General features: G+C 43.3%; 1 protein-coding gene and 1 pseudogene across 3 annotated transcripts in view; both read left to right on the top strand.

Moving 5' to 3' along the window:
• Positions 1 to 14,044, top strand: part of mib2 (MIB E3 ubiquitin protein ligase 2) — a 252,110-nt gene that overhangs the window by 16,084 nt on the left and 221,982 nt on the right. The gene's annotated exons all lie outside the window — the stretch shown is intronic.
• Positions 1,497 to 4,662, top strand: LOC125292947 (annotated as a pseudogene).

The following is a 14,044-nucleotide window of genomic DNA, read 5'->3' as shown; positions in this document are numbered from 1 at the left end:
ATGGGCGCACTGTAGAGCCCTGTAATGTCAATTACTTTGGGCATCCATGGCCTACTGGTTAGGGAATCGAACTTGTGACTGAAAGGTTCGATCCTTGACCAGTAGGAAAATGTTGGGGAGGTTGAAGAGCACTGCTCTCCATGCCCACAACCACGGTTGAAGTGCCCTTGAGCAAGGCACCTGACCCCTCACTGCTCCCCAAGCGCCACTGTAGCAAGTCAACTCACTGCTTGTTGTGTGCTTCATCTCACTGTGTGTTCACTAACTCACAGATGGGATAGAGACCAAATTCATTGTATTCAAGTATGCTTGGGCTATAAACCTTATTTACATTGTTGTTATACAACTTTGCAGTTTTCTCTGTAATTCAGGGGGCAAATTCAAGGACTATTATAGTTAATGTGCTGACTAACTGGCAAGTACCTCATAACTCAGACTAGTTTGTATCAATCTTGGACTGTGGTGTCTGTTTTTAAAGCATTAAAAAATGTTAGGATGAAAAATATTGTTGTCTGTAATTCTGGGGGGAAATCCAAGGACAGTTATAATTAATGTGCTAACTACCTGGGAAGTACCTCACAACATTGCTGTCTGAAATTCAGCAACTGATTCAAGGGAAATTAAAGCTAACGTGCTAGCTAACCTGCAAGTTGGTAGGGTACATCAGACTTGCTATAATTCATATTAAAATGAATTGCTATTGAATGATGGTATTCCTGTATGTATTAAGCTACATGGCAGTTCTATAACTTATTTAATTTAATACCAAACATGACACGATTTAGAGGTATAAGCTATTATGCAGCAAACATAATTTGACCTTAAAGGTCACTTTCCAAAAGGTATTTTGTTCTCTGGATGGAGCTAAACAATTTTTTTCTACTTTATTATGGTCAAAGCTGATTTCTGTATGAAAATAGCTTTAATTTGATACCATACAGGATGGGTTTATATGTTAGTGTCTATTTAGATGATTTTCTATGATCCAAAAAAAGGGGTGTGGCAGGTGAGGCCATTTTAAAAGAAAATGCTCAAGGGTGCCGGAGTGGCACTTAGTACTTAGTATTAGTACTGTTGCGTAGTGAAATGTGTAGGCCTAGTAAGAGGGCTGTTTTCCCCTAGGAACCTTATTTGTGTGTATTGTTTCCCCCAGGTTTTAAGGTGGGAACCCGTGTTTTTCATGTGTATCATGTTGGCTGCAGTTAAGTGAAGTCCAGTAAAAGTGCCTAAACTGTTTTCCTAGTCTGTGCGTGGTTTCACTAAAAGTTACGCCACTCGGTTACTACACTGACGACGAGGATTAAAACCGAGGATAACGGCGGTGGAGTTGCTGTGTACAGTTGAAATAGCCTACAAATTACGGCGCAGTTAGTTAAGCTATTAGTAAGTTATCATGACTACTGTTGGCTCACTCAGTGAATACGTGGAGACAGACGGTGACTGGGTGGAATATGTTGAGAGACTGGAGCACTTTTTCGTGGCAAATGACATTACGGATGAATCAAAATGACGGTCCTCCTCAGCGCCTGCGGGGCCTGCGGGGCCTGCGGGGCCTGGCTACACTGCAGAAACCAGGAGAATTAAGCTTCCAGGACCTGGTCACGTTAGTGAAAAATCATCACAACCCCAAGCCATCTGTTATTGTTCAACGCTTCAAATTCCATACTCATTCACGTAAGCAAGGAGTGACAGTGGCCGCATTTGTGGCGGCGTTGAGACAATAATCAGAGCACTGTGAGTTGCGCTGTCTAGAAGATATGTTGCGCGACAGGCTGGTCTGCGGAATTAATGAGGATGGCATACAGCGTCGGTTGCTGAGTGAAGCCAAGCTAACCTTCAAAAAAGCGCTAGAGATCTCTCAAGCAATGGAAATGGCGGCAATTAACACGAAGGACATTCAACAAGCACACGGGGCTGCGCAACCAGATGCCGTTCATCACGTGTCCAAGGACAAGAAAGGCAAACCCCAAAAGTCAGTGGAGTGTTACCGGTGTGGGGGGGGCACACTTTGCAAATGACTGTGGATTCAAGGACTCTGTTTGACATAACTGTCAGAAAAAGGGCCATATTGCCAAAATGTGCAGGGGAATGAAAAACAAACAAAAGAAGGACTGGGGAACACCAAAGCCCAACAGAAGCGCACATCACCTGCAGGGTGACGAGGAAGAGGAGGAGTGTTCTTTTGACATGTTCAACCTCCATGTCATCAGCCAGTCCAGGGCTGAGCCCATCTATGTAGCACTGAAGGTAAATGGCACTGAGCTGGAAATGGAAGTGGACACTGGGGCCTCAGTTTCAGTGATGAGTCAATCCTCATATCACAACTTGTGGAGGGCAACTGAGGCACCTGCACTCAAAAAGACTAATATCAGACTGAGGACTTATACGGGTGAGTGCATTCCCCTTCTTGGGGCTATAGATGTGGACATAGATTTTGAAGGACAGAAGGCATCGGTGACGCTGCTGGTGGTCCAGGGGGAGGGGCCTAGTTTACTGGGTCGTGATCTCTTACAGAAAATTCGCCTGCATTGGGGCGAAATCAAGAACATGACCGTAGCACGAGACATAATAGCCAAATATCCAGATGTTTTCAGGGATGAGCTTGGCACCCTCCGGGGCACCACAGTGAAATTGTGTGTGGACCCCAAAGCTCAGCCGTGCTTTTTCAAACCTCGCCCGGTGCCATATGCTATGAGAGTTAAGGTAGAAGCAGAGTTAGAGAGGCTGCAGCAGGCAGGTGTGATTGAGCCTGTTGAATTTTCCAACTGGGCAGCACCAATTGTGCCAGTGCTGAAGGAAGACGGTGGACTGCGAATATGTGGAGACTACAAACTGACAATTAATCAGGCCTCCCAACTTGACACCTACCCCCTACCTTGAGTGGAGGATCTGTTTGCCATGTTAGCAGGTGGAAAAACATTCACAATGTTAGACATGAGTCATGCGTACCAGAAGCTACTGCTAGAGGAAGAGTCTAAACAATATGTGACTATTAACACACATATAGGGCTATTCAAATACAATTGTCTGGTTTTCGGCATTGCGTCCAGTCCAGCTATCTTCCAACGCACTATGGACAATCTGCTTCAAAACATTCCCTGCGTTGCAGTGTACCTGGACGATATTTTAGTCACAGGTAGAACAGAAGTGGAACATTTACAAAATCTTGACCAGGTGCTAAAGAGAATGTCAGATACTGGACTGCGCCTGAGTCGCAGTAAGTGTGTTTTCCAAGCTCCAAGTGTCACATACCTGGGCCATCGATTTCGGCTCAAGGTCTGTCTCCAGTGGAAGAGAAGGTGAGGGCGATAAAGGAGGCACCTGGCCGCACTGTTTTTCCCCCAGAGACAGTTTTTCTGATGGACAGACTATCTAATGCTCCAGTGACAGCAAAACAGATCAAAACATGGACTGATAGAGACCCAGTGTTATCGCAAGTTAGAAGATGGGTGATGCAGGGCTGGCCTAGCTGTACAGCAGGACAAATTCCAGCCTTATGCCAAGCGCAAGCTAGAGCTGAGTGTTCTTGACGGCTGTATCCTTTGGGGCTCCAGAGTGATCGTTCCCTCCCCAGGGCAGGCGCAGGTAATGGAGGCACTGCACGATGCCCACCCAGGGATATCCCGGATGAAGAGCCTCGCCAGGTCATTCGTGTGGTGGCCTGGGATGGATGGAGCTTTAGAAGAGAAGGTCAGGGCATGTTCGCAATGTCAAGGTAACCGGAAGATGCCAGTGACTGCGCCGCTTCACCCATGGCAGTTCACCCATGGCAGTGGCCAGGCCGTGCATGGTCCAGGCTCCACCTGGATTTTGCAGGTCCGTTTATGGGCCAGACATTCCTAGTTCTGGTGGACGCACACTCGAAATGGCTCGAGGCACATATCATGTCAAACATGACTGCTGCAGTTACCACTGAGAAGCTCAGGAGCATCTTTGCCACACACGGATTACCAGACACAGTGGTGTCGGACAATGGGCCCACCTTCACCAGTGAGGTTTTCAAAGTATTTACGGAGAAAAATGGGATCCGTCATGTCTGCACTGCTCCCTACCATCCCGCTTCCAACGGCCTAGCAGAACGAGCTGTTGAAACTCTGAAAGATGGACTGCGAAAAATGTCAGGACACTCTCTGGAAACCAAACTTTCTCGCTTCCTGTTCCAATACCGGATTACTCCTCACACAACTACAGGATTAGCCCCAGCAGAGATGCTATTGGGACGGAGGCCAAAGTCTCACCTGGATCTCCTCCACCCGGACGTCGGAGAGAGAGTGGTTAGTTCGCAGGACAAGCAAAAGCTGAGGCAGGACCAACATGCAAAAGAGAGACTCTTTCAGCCAGGAGATAGTGTGTATGTTAAAAACTTTGCCACTGGTCCACCCTGGTTTCCAGGAGTTATTTAACACCAGTCTGGTCCAGTGTCTTTTCTGGTGGATTTGTCCTTGTGAGTGTGGCGCACAAGGATTGTGTGAGCAGCTCTGGAGGCTCTAGTGAGGGGCCTCAAGCACCTGAGCAAGAGCAGGTGTCACCTGCAGAACTGTCGGTACAGGGCGCTCCACCTGCATCCACCCCAAACCTGCTTGGGGGAGCACAACCTGCTCCTGATGGTGGGGACATCACACCAGAGCTAAGAAGATCAACAAGGCAACATAGGCCTCCAGATAGACTGACCTGTTAAACTATATTTGTGTTTCAAATGTAAAAAAAAAAAAAAAAAAAATGTTGACAAATGACCAGCAAGAAGTTGTGTTGTTAGGGCTTTTTGTTATTGTTGATAAAGTAGTTAAGCAACTTATGTCACACTTATGCCCAAATTCCACAAAGTTCTACCTGACTATTAGAAATCACCATAGCGGTGTCTTTCTTAATCTATTTCAATAATTTTACAACGTTTCTAAGACGTTAGTATATTTTTTTACACTGTAGGAATCACATACTACAACATATATTCATACCAACACGATCAAATTCGTGACTACAGAGTTTTATCTTAACATGGGTTTCCTCCTTAAAAGAGACCTGCATGTAACTTCACAGCTAGGGTGACCACCTGCTAATAAGCCCAAGGGGGGACAAGGGGTATGTTTCTGAGGGACAATGTGGGACAATGCCTGGCGCGGTGATGCCCCCACCTCACGGGCAGACTTACTGATAGTGGTTTACCCATTTCTAGCACATACCACCTTACATGGTATATTAATACAGTATGCCCTATTCCACTAAACATGTGTAATTGCTGATGTATCATGAATAGGCCAACCAATGTGTATTTTTTTTCTAAATAAAGATTCATAATACTTTGAACATTCAATGAATTGACAGATGCACTTCCACTTACGATTTACTTTAGCTATTTCATTTTATTTATTTTTCATTATTTATTCACTTTACATAAATTATATTGTAAAATTGTAGGATTAACAGGAATTGTAGTTGCTCAACACCACAGGAACAGTTAAAAAAAAGTCTTAACTCACAACTCCAGAGGTTCACGGAACAAGAAGGGGGAGGAAGGATGGTGAACTTGCGTGTTAGTAATTCAGGCGCAGGGGGAAAAGAACTGTTCAGTGTTCTGGGTAGCCTAACATTCACTGTAATGTATGATAAAGCCACATTGGGTTTGACTTCCTCCGCAATTACTTTGTTGTATGGAATAAAATAACACTGTATTTGAAAATAACAGACTTTATTTTGTTGTAGGCCTATATGTGCTTTGGGAATATTTCAGCCATGACTTGGCCTAACGTATAGGCTACCGCAGTTGATAACGTTAACGTTAGTGAAGGTAATGGTAACGTTAACACTCTTTCAAGTAGGCCTATGGCTAATGAAATCTCTGATAACAGCTCAATCCACAGCAATGAAATGTATGCTTTGTGTGGTAATGATAGATGTTTGGTAGCCTATTTGTATACTGCTAGGTCCATATGATTTCCAGTGAATACAAACATCATTCAAACACTGCTCAAGTAGCTAAATTAAATGTGTGTAATCGGTCGCGTATGTAACTCTTCTCGACTTGTACTTTGTTAAATTTAACATCCCCACAATATAAATGAGAAAACCATGTTAACAAATTACCTACAACGTACCTTACACCTAGGGAGAGGGGGGGTGTAATTTAAGTCATAACTTGTGTTACCAGAGCCCGTCTACCAATTCTCTGGTGTTACGTTGAAACTATTCAGTTTGGTGCAACCCAATACATTTTAGTAGCTCGTAAACTTCAACGTAGTGCCAATTTACGTTAGAACTAAGCTAAGATGGAAGTTACTTTCAACTGGTGCAACCGGCTGCAGGATATAGAGCGACCAACTTTTTTTTGAGCAAGCATTGATTATGCGTGACAGTCTCAATTTGCGGGACGCATGAATTAGGCTTCAAACGCTGTGCGTGCACGCGCTACGCGGGACGGGTGGTCACCCTATTCACAGCATGCGGTTAAAATCCTTAAATTCACGGACGTGTTTTGGCTTTATTTTTTCAGCCGCCAGTCTTTGAGAAGACGTGAAATATCCACTGGAATTTTGTTTCTTTCTATTACACCTGCCAGGGAATCCGTGTTATGTGGCTAAGCTGCTGCCTAGCAGGTAAAACACATTTAAATGGATATATTTAATGTTTTTAGCTAGAAATGATGCCACATGTCTACATTTAAGCCATTTTGAAAGTTTGTTTAGATCCAGTGATTCTGCCGTCATGGAAACGCTACGTCACACTTCGGGACTCTATAGAGGCCAAATGATTCCAATTCCCTAGTGCATCATCACAATTAGTGTTGTCATGATGCCAAAATTATGACTTTCGATACGATACCTGCCATAAATATCTCGATGCTCGATACTGAAACGATACCACAGCGAAATCCTAACATATCTGGAAAAGAAAGGACGCAGACCTCCTCCAAGTGTAGTAATTTGTGTTTAATTTGGTGCACTTTTGTAGTGTGCAGGTCAATTCTGGGTTCTAAACTTTTCAACTTTTAAAATTATTAATTTGTGTGTGATTAAGTCCTTTATGGTTTGTTATAGTTAATTTACATTGTGTTGTGTTTTGGCAGTAAAGTACCTTTAAATAGCCAAAGTAGGCTAGATCAAGGTCAGTGTTGAAATAACTGCATGCAAATCACTGAATGCTATGCAGAGGGGCCTAATCTTTAGGCCATCTGATGTAGGCTATCCTAGGCCTTCCCGTGTTTATGGGATTTCTGTGACAGTTGCAAAGGGGAAAAGTTGAAGATAGTCTCCTTTGCTCCCAGTGTACAAGTAGCCTACAACGTTCCAACCAGGTCTTCGTCAGATAGGCCTACGCCATTACCTGTTGCAATATATCTGTGTGCATTATGTCTATTTCTTTGATAATATTATTTGCTACCACGTAACAATATGCCGCTATTATTATTAGGACTTAACACACTTCAGTGGTATTATGCTGTGGGCTTTAATTAACGCATTTCGGGTAGCCTATCCTACATCTGGGCAATAATTATTGAACAAATTGCAGTCTACATGCCATGACAAACAGTAGTACTGACCGAATATTATATTAAAGATTGTTTTCAAGTTATGGTAATGTTATACTAGCGTGAACATTGCGTTTTCATCACATTAGCATATAATTGTTTCACACAAACTCGCGTCACAGACCTACGTCACCCACCACTTGGAGGTGCAAACAATCTGAGTTTTGGTTGATTTGACCATCAGTTAACTTCGAAACAGGCATTTTACTTTGGATAGACAATATCAATACATCATAGGAGTGATTTAACGTCAAAAAATCTAGACTGGAGTAACTCAACATTTGACACCTCCGATATGTTTAGTGTTCTAAAGACGTCAAATAGCCCGTTATCGTTAGCCAAGCAGCCAGAAGTGAACACGCATGTATGGCTATAAAACTGTGCTTTCATTTTACAACTTTTAGAACCCTTGAGCCAGCTCCTTACTATGTGATCTCAATGGCAATGCAGTGTTTGTTTGCACCTCCAAAAGCATAGCGTACCTGGTTACCTCCCAAAAACACCCACAAATACCCGTATGTTTGTGTGAAAGAATTTGATCAGTCGTTATGTCTCGTCAAAATTCACTGATGAAGGAAGGTTCGCTTTATCCCAGAAAACCATACTCGTTTCAGTTACAGTGGGTCCCCGTTAAGTTTGGACGGGTTCCTTCATGAATCACGCACCCCATTTTCTCAGCAGAAATGGCACAAACTGCAGTTGACACAAACAACCACAAGGTGTCACTTGGGTGCCACTACTATTTTGATCGACTGACTTACTGCTTCCATGGCCTTGGCGGGGGGCCGGGAACTTAAATTGATCACGGTAGTTTAAGCTTACACTTGACAAAACATTCTAATATGAAAATGTAGATGCAATTATTGTAAAATGGTGCAGCTCCTTTAAGAAAGCACCGTGTGCAGGGATGGAGAGAGAGACAGCGAGAGGGGATAGGCCTATGTGTGTTAGAACTTAGCGTGTGGAAAAAGTACGTGCTGTTGAGACTGGAGCGAGTCATATTCAAAATAATGCAAAAAAAAAGCAATTATCCTCATTCATTGCAACCAAAGCATGCCTGCTTGCCGACGTTTAAACGAAAAATATATCAAAGCACCTTTTGCTTTGAATGTAGCACGAAAAAATGTTTAAACAGCTGGACAAATGATTTAGCTAATTGATTTTATAACCTGTACACCAGCAATTGTTGAACATTTACCTATACAAGTACATTGACAGTAGCCCAGCCTAACAGCATGTTGTAGGCCTACTGTAGAAATTTCACTTAAATTGCAACCATAACATGCCTGCTTGCCAACGTTCAAGCGACAACGAAAAAGATAATAAAACAACAAGAGGGTTGAGTCTGAATGACACTGAGTTTTTGTAGTTAATAAATATTTTCGTATAAAAAAATGGTCATTCTTCAATCTCCTTCACTCCTTCCTATGGAAAAGGCTTAACGTCCCAAAACAACGATCAATGATCATCAAATTTCTCTCTCACATTGCTCCTCATAACCATCTATAAAAAAAAGTGTTTTTCTTTTCTTTTTTGAGCACATCGAATCCCAGGACATAACGCACTGGAACTTATAATAGGCTCGAGATATAATTCCAAAGGGGGGATAGGGGCCACTGCACTTAAAACTTAAAAAGATGAAGCTTTCCGAAATTTGAAATTGCGATCAGTGACTGGCATCGGGTGAAAGAAGCTTTTCTAAGTTGAACAGGCTATTAAAACTATTTGCGCACCTCCATGTCACAGGAGAGACTGGGCTCTCCCTTCTATGAAAAAGACGTTAGGCTACCTGCAAACTGGCCTATGATTTCATTGCTGAGTTTAGCGGCAAAGCAAGAAAATGTTTTTTTTTTTTTTTCCTGAGTCAGGATATGGCCGAGTCAGTGTCATATATTTGTCCAATGTTAGCCTATAGATACAGACCAGTACATCTTATCAATAGTTTGAATGTCGTGTAATGTGTTTCTGCTCATTGACATACCGTTCAGCACAATGATTCATGCCCAATTAATTCCCCCTGTTAAAGTGTTAGCCTTTGTTACACTATTTGGTTTCATTGATGTAGCCTATGATAAACACCATATGGCCAAATATGTGACTCAGCTAATGTTATAGGCTATACAATTGAATTTCCCCTCTTAAAGGCAAGCTGGTGTAGCTTATTAGACTAGGCTACTATTAAAATACACCGGCCGGTAGCCTTGGCTATGTGTAAAAAATAAGCTATCGCATGATTTCATGCACGTAAGTGAAAAGGGCCTTGCATCTGTCAAGTTAGCACAGGGCCTCACATCCCCTTGCGACGGCCCTGCAGCTCCTCCTAAGACAGCGAGGAAAAAAGTTAAAATACGCGATAAACCGGGGAAAAGTTGACAGGTTTGTTTTAGGTCCCGTGATTATTTGTGAAATTGTGCAAACGACAGCCTTTTCAAGGCATTTCAAGGAAGGAGTCGAGCATGCAAGCTCCCAAATTGACCCAGTAGCCTAAGGCATCAATAAATTGTTGGGACTGGGGAGGGTCATGCGTTTTTCTCAATCACTTTGGAGGGTCATAGAAAAAATTCTTGCTGGCGAGGGAGGGTCACTCCCCAAAACTCCTCAGTAGCCCCTTAATTAAATAAATAACGAACAGTCCCTAATTGATTAATAGCCTAGACCTACACCAGCAATTGTTGAACATTGACCTGTACAGGACATTGACAGTAGCCCAGCCTAACAAGCAAATGTTGCAAAATACATCAAAAGGCGCAATTAAATAAGATATAAATCAGAAATAAATAATGTAATCTGCATCGCTTTATCTAACAAACTGCAAGCAACAAGAGCATTGAGTTAACTGTAAGGCCAAACCAAAAGCAAAGCATATCTGTTAAGGCAGTCGATAGGCTATATAAACAGCTGTGTGCCTGGAAAGGCGATAGATGGCGGCTCTGGTCATCCCATACCCTCCCCACTTCCTGTAGCCTACCATTATGAAGGCCTGTAGCCTAAAAGCGACTTCGTTGCCGTTTTGTGACATTAAGCTTTTTCACGTTAAGCCCCCTCCCCATCCCCTTCTTTCACAAGCAGTGGGGAGCGGGCCTAAAGTAACACTTTTGGTAGACAAAGGAGGGTTCTCTCAGCGCTTCTGTCATTTGGCCACAATCCGTTGCAACCAGGCCAGGACAGATATTTTTAGAGGGAGAGGCGGTGCAGCTCAGAGGTCTTCTTAATTTCCTTTATTCTTCAGTAAAAGGTGCAGAACATTATTAAACTTTGACTAACATTTCGATGTGTCGATGTTTTTGACTAACGAACATCGAAACATTAGTCAAAGTTTAATAATGTTCTGCACCTTTACTAAAGAATAAAGAAAATTAAAAGACATCTGAGCTGCACCGCTCTCCTTCTCTCTAACACTTTTGGCTTTGGCTAAATATTTCTAAAATCATTTGAGTTTCACTAGTCACATGTTTTAACAAGCAACACTTGTTATTGAACTAATAACAGACAGTTTGACTTTATTTTCCATGGAGAAATAACATATGCAGAGTCTAACCAAGGTCAATCTTGCCAAAAAGCCCTAAAACCTGAAAACACCGCGAGGCAAAAGTGCAAAACATCACAAAACTAACCAAACTAACACGCCCATATTTTTGTATTGCAATCATTGTAGCCTACAGTTGTAACAGCGCGTAACAGTCGTTTTACTCCCCGGATGCGCTCATTATAAAGAACGTTTAACGTGTCCCAAAAACAGCTATCATTTAATCACCAAACGTCTTATAAACAAGTATTGCCAGGAGCAACACCTTGCAATAGGCCTTTATATGGCTCTGCTCCTGCCTAAATTCGAACTCAGAACTACCTGAAAGTTGCAGACCTGTTCTGGAAATACGTGCATTAACCCACTCGACCGTCAGACAACGCTATCTGCTTCGAGTAGGCCTATTGGGTAGGACTGTAGCCTACACTGGTTGCTGTGGCACAGTCTTGAGTGACCGAATTCGTTTTTCTTTGTCATATGAATGCTGTCATTTTGTTAACATTACTGTTAAGGAGATGCTGTAGGCAAAGTCTATATTTCAACCTTGTTAGTGTAGTAAAAAAAATCAGAACTATTCACAAGGTTTCTGGGCAGCATATTTATGTTCTGTTAGCAAGCGAACTTCTCATGACTACCGACAAAGTAGCCTACTGCCAGCTGACGAAGCTCTCATTTTAAAACATTACTGAGAGACAGGCACTGTACAAATCAAGAAATCTTGCCACTGAATCCAAAACTATGTTTAACATTATGTACAAGGCTTAGGCTACAGTGGACTAGCATGTTGCAGGGGCTGCTAAAAACAAAGAGAAACACACTGAAAACTCGGCCAATCACAGCCCTTGCTGTCGAATGCGCCGTCTGGTTCGACCGTGGAACTCCACAGCGGACTATGCTGCCCCCAAGCGGCTGCAGTTGTACTTACATTTCACCATTCACCATGATCGTGAATGAAGTGTCAATTTTTAACTGGGACCCACTGTAGGCTAGACTAAAACTAAAGAAATGAACTTGGCACTAATCATGTAGTGGTGTTTTCTATAGCCTATTCGTTAACCTGTCGTTCTTTGAACTTTGGCCTCTGTGTACCTGATGGCTTGCCTTCACTATCCGTGATGTATCCGAAATAGTTCCTTTTCACTTCACCTTTTGTTTTATCCACAACCCTGTCGGAAAGAACTATGTTGACGTTTAGGCTGCGCACTCTCACTCAGAGCTGCCTGCTTGACACGTCCACTTGCCTAGATGCGTGCAAGGAGCATGGAGAGTGGGAGCAGTCCACACAGACACAGAACGTTATTATTTTAATAAAGTATCGATTCTAAAAACGTCGGAAATCGTATTGTTTTTTGCATGAAGGCATCGTGATACCTTTCTAGTATCGATACACCGTGCAACACTAATCACAATCAGGTACCAAATCCCCATAACAAGTTTGGACTTCATACACCAAAGCCTTGCTGAGATATGAGCTCACTTCTTGTTTGGGGGCTTCACCGCCAATTTTGATTGGCTGTTATGGGCAAATGCTTTTGTCAATTGTTCCATAAAGTAATGCACTTATAAGGCGTGGTCTGAACATGGTCTGTGCCAATTGGTAAAGATCAGATTAAATTCGTGACCTGTGAAAACGTTTTAGTGTTTTTGATTAAATCCAATATGGCGGAAAATCCTTCATGGTGGTGTCATGAGAGAGATATAACATCCACCTTATGTCAAGATGATTGATGAGGGGTCCCCTAATTGAGGTCAAAGGTCAAATTATAAATTAAGCTGATTCAGGGGGCGTTACCTTCCAGATCATTCTTGATCCGCGTGATGTAAAGCGTGACTTATGGCGTCATGATGAGGAGGTCTTATTTCTGTAAGCGTGGCTTATGGCGTCATGATGGGCAAGTCTCATTTCTGTAGGCGTGGCTTATGGCGTCATGATGGGGAGATCTTATTTCTGTAAGCGTGTCTTATGACATCATACAAAGGGGTGGGGAGTTGTTTTCTGGAACTTTCAGCAAGCGTGGGTGTAACTTTGCTTTGTACCTTGAAACCATAAAAAAAGTTTTTTTTTTTTTTAATTCATTTAAAATGTATTATTGAAAAATAAAAAAAGAAATTAAAATAAAACTCTGTAAAAAGCACAACCAGAGTGTGAGAGGGGCAACCGTGTTGAACAGTGTTGAACCGTGTTGAGCGGTTAAGTTTACCGGGTGCCTGTGTGGGCGTCTCGTGGCTTGCGAGGGGCTCTGAACTCTGGGGAAGCTTGGGATTCCTTAGGATTCCTCCCGGTCCTAGTAGCGGGGGCAGGCAGGCAGGCAGGCAGGCAGGCCCAGGGATGAGGGATGAGGCTCAGCTCCTTGAGACAGAGAGAGAGAGAGAGCAAAGTCGGACTCTTAGACACAGGCGAGAGACAGAGAGCAAAGTCAAGACTCTTAGAGACAGGCGCCTTGAGACAGAGAGCAAAGTCCGGAGCTCTTAGACACAGGCGCGCCCAGACAGAGAGCAAAGTCGAACTCTTACACACAGAGAGACAGAGAGCAAAGTCCGGACTCTCTTAGACACAGAGACAGAGCAAAGTCGAGACTCTTAGAGACAGAGAGAGAGCAAGTCCGGGCTCTTAGTGCCGCGTCTTCTCCCCTCCGGCGGTCTGACTGAAAGTGGCGGGCAGGGGAAGGTTTAGAAGCGTGATCAAGGGGTTGAACTTCAGCGCATGCATGTATGTTGCAAAGCGTAGGGGTATTCCTTAACCCTCAAGTCACTTCGTCATCAAGCACGAGGTTCGCCGCGAGGTTACGCCAAACACGCAGGAGAGAGGATAAAAAGGAGCAGATGCAAAAGCGGGCCCGGTGACCTTTTAAAATTATCCTTCTCTGCAGCATCAGCTCATAAGAGGTGAAACCCTAGGTTAGCCATTGTGTGAAAATGGCTGAGCAGAGGAATTCCTTCTCCTGCGGCGAGGTCCCGTTACAGCCTGCAAAGCCTTATGACCCTCGATTGAAAGT

This window comes from Alosa alosa, chromosome 4 (assembly GCF_017589495.1).
Source record: "Alosa alosa isolate M-15738 ecotype Scorff River chromosome 4, AALO_Geno_1.1, whole genome shotgun sequence".
Taxonomy (NCBI): Eukaryota; Metazoa; Chordata; class Actinopteri; order Clupeiformes; family Clupeidae; genus Alosa; species Alosa alosa.
Note: the sequence above shows the minus strand (reverse complement) of the source record. Positions and strands in the feature narration are given on the sequence as shown.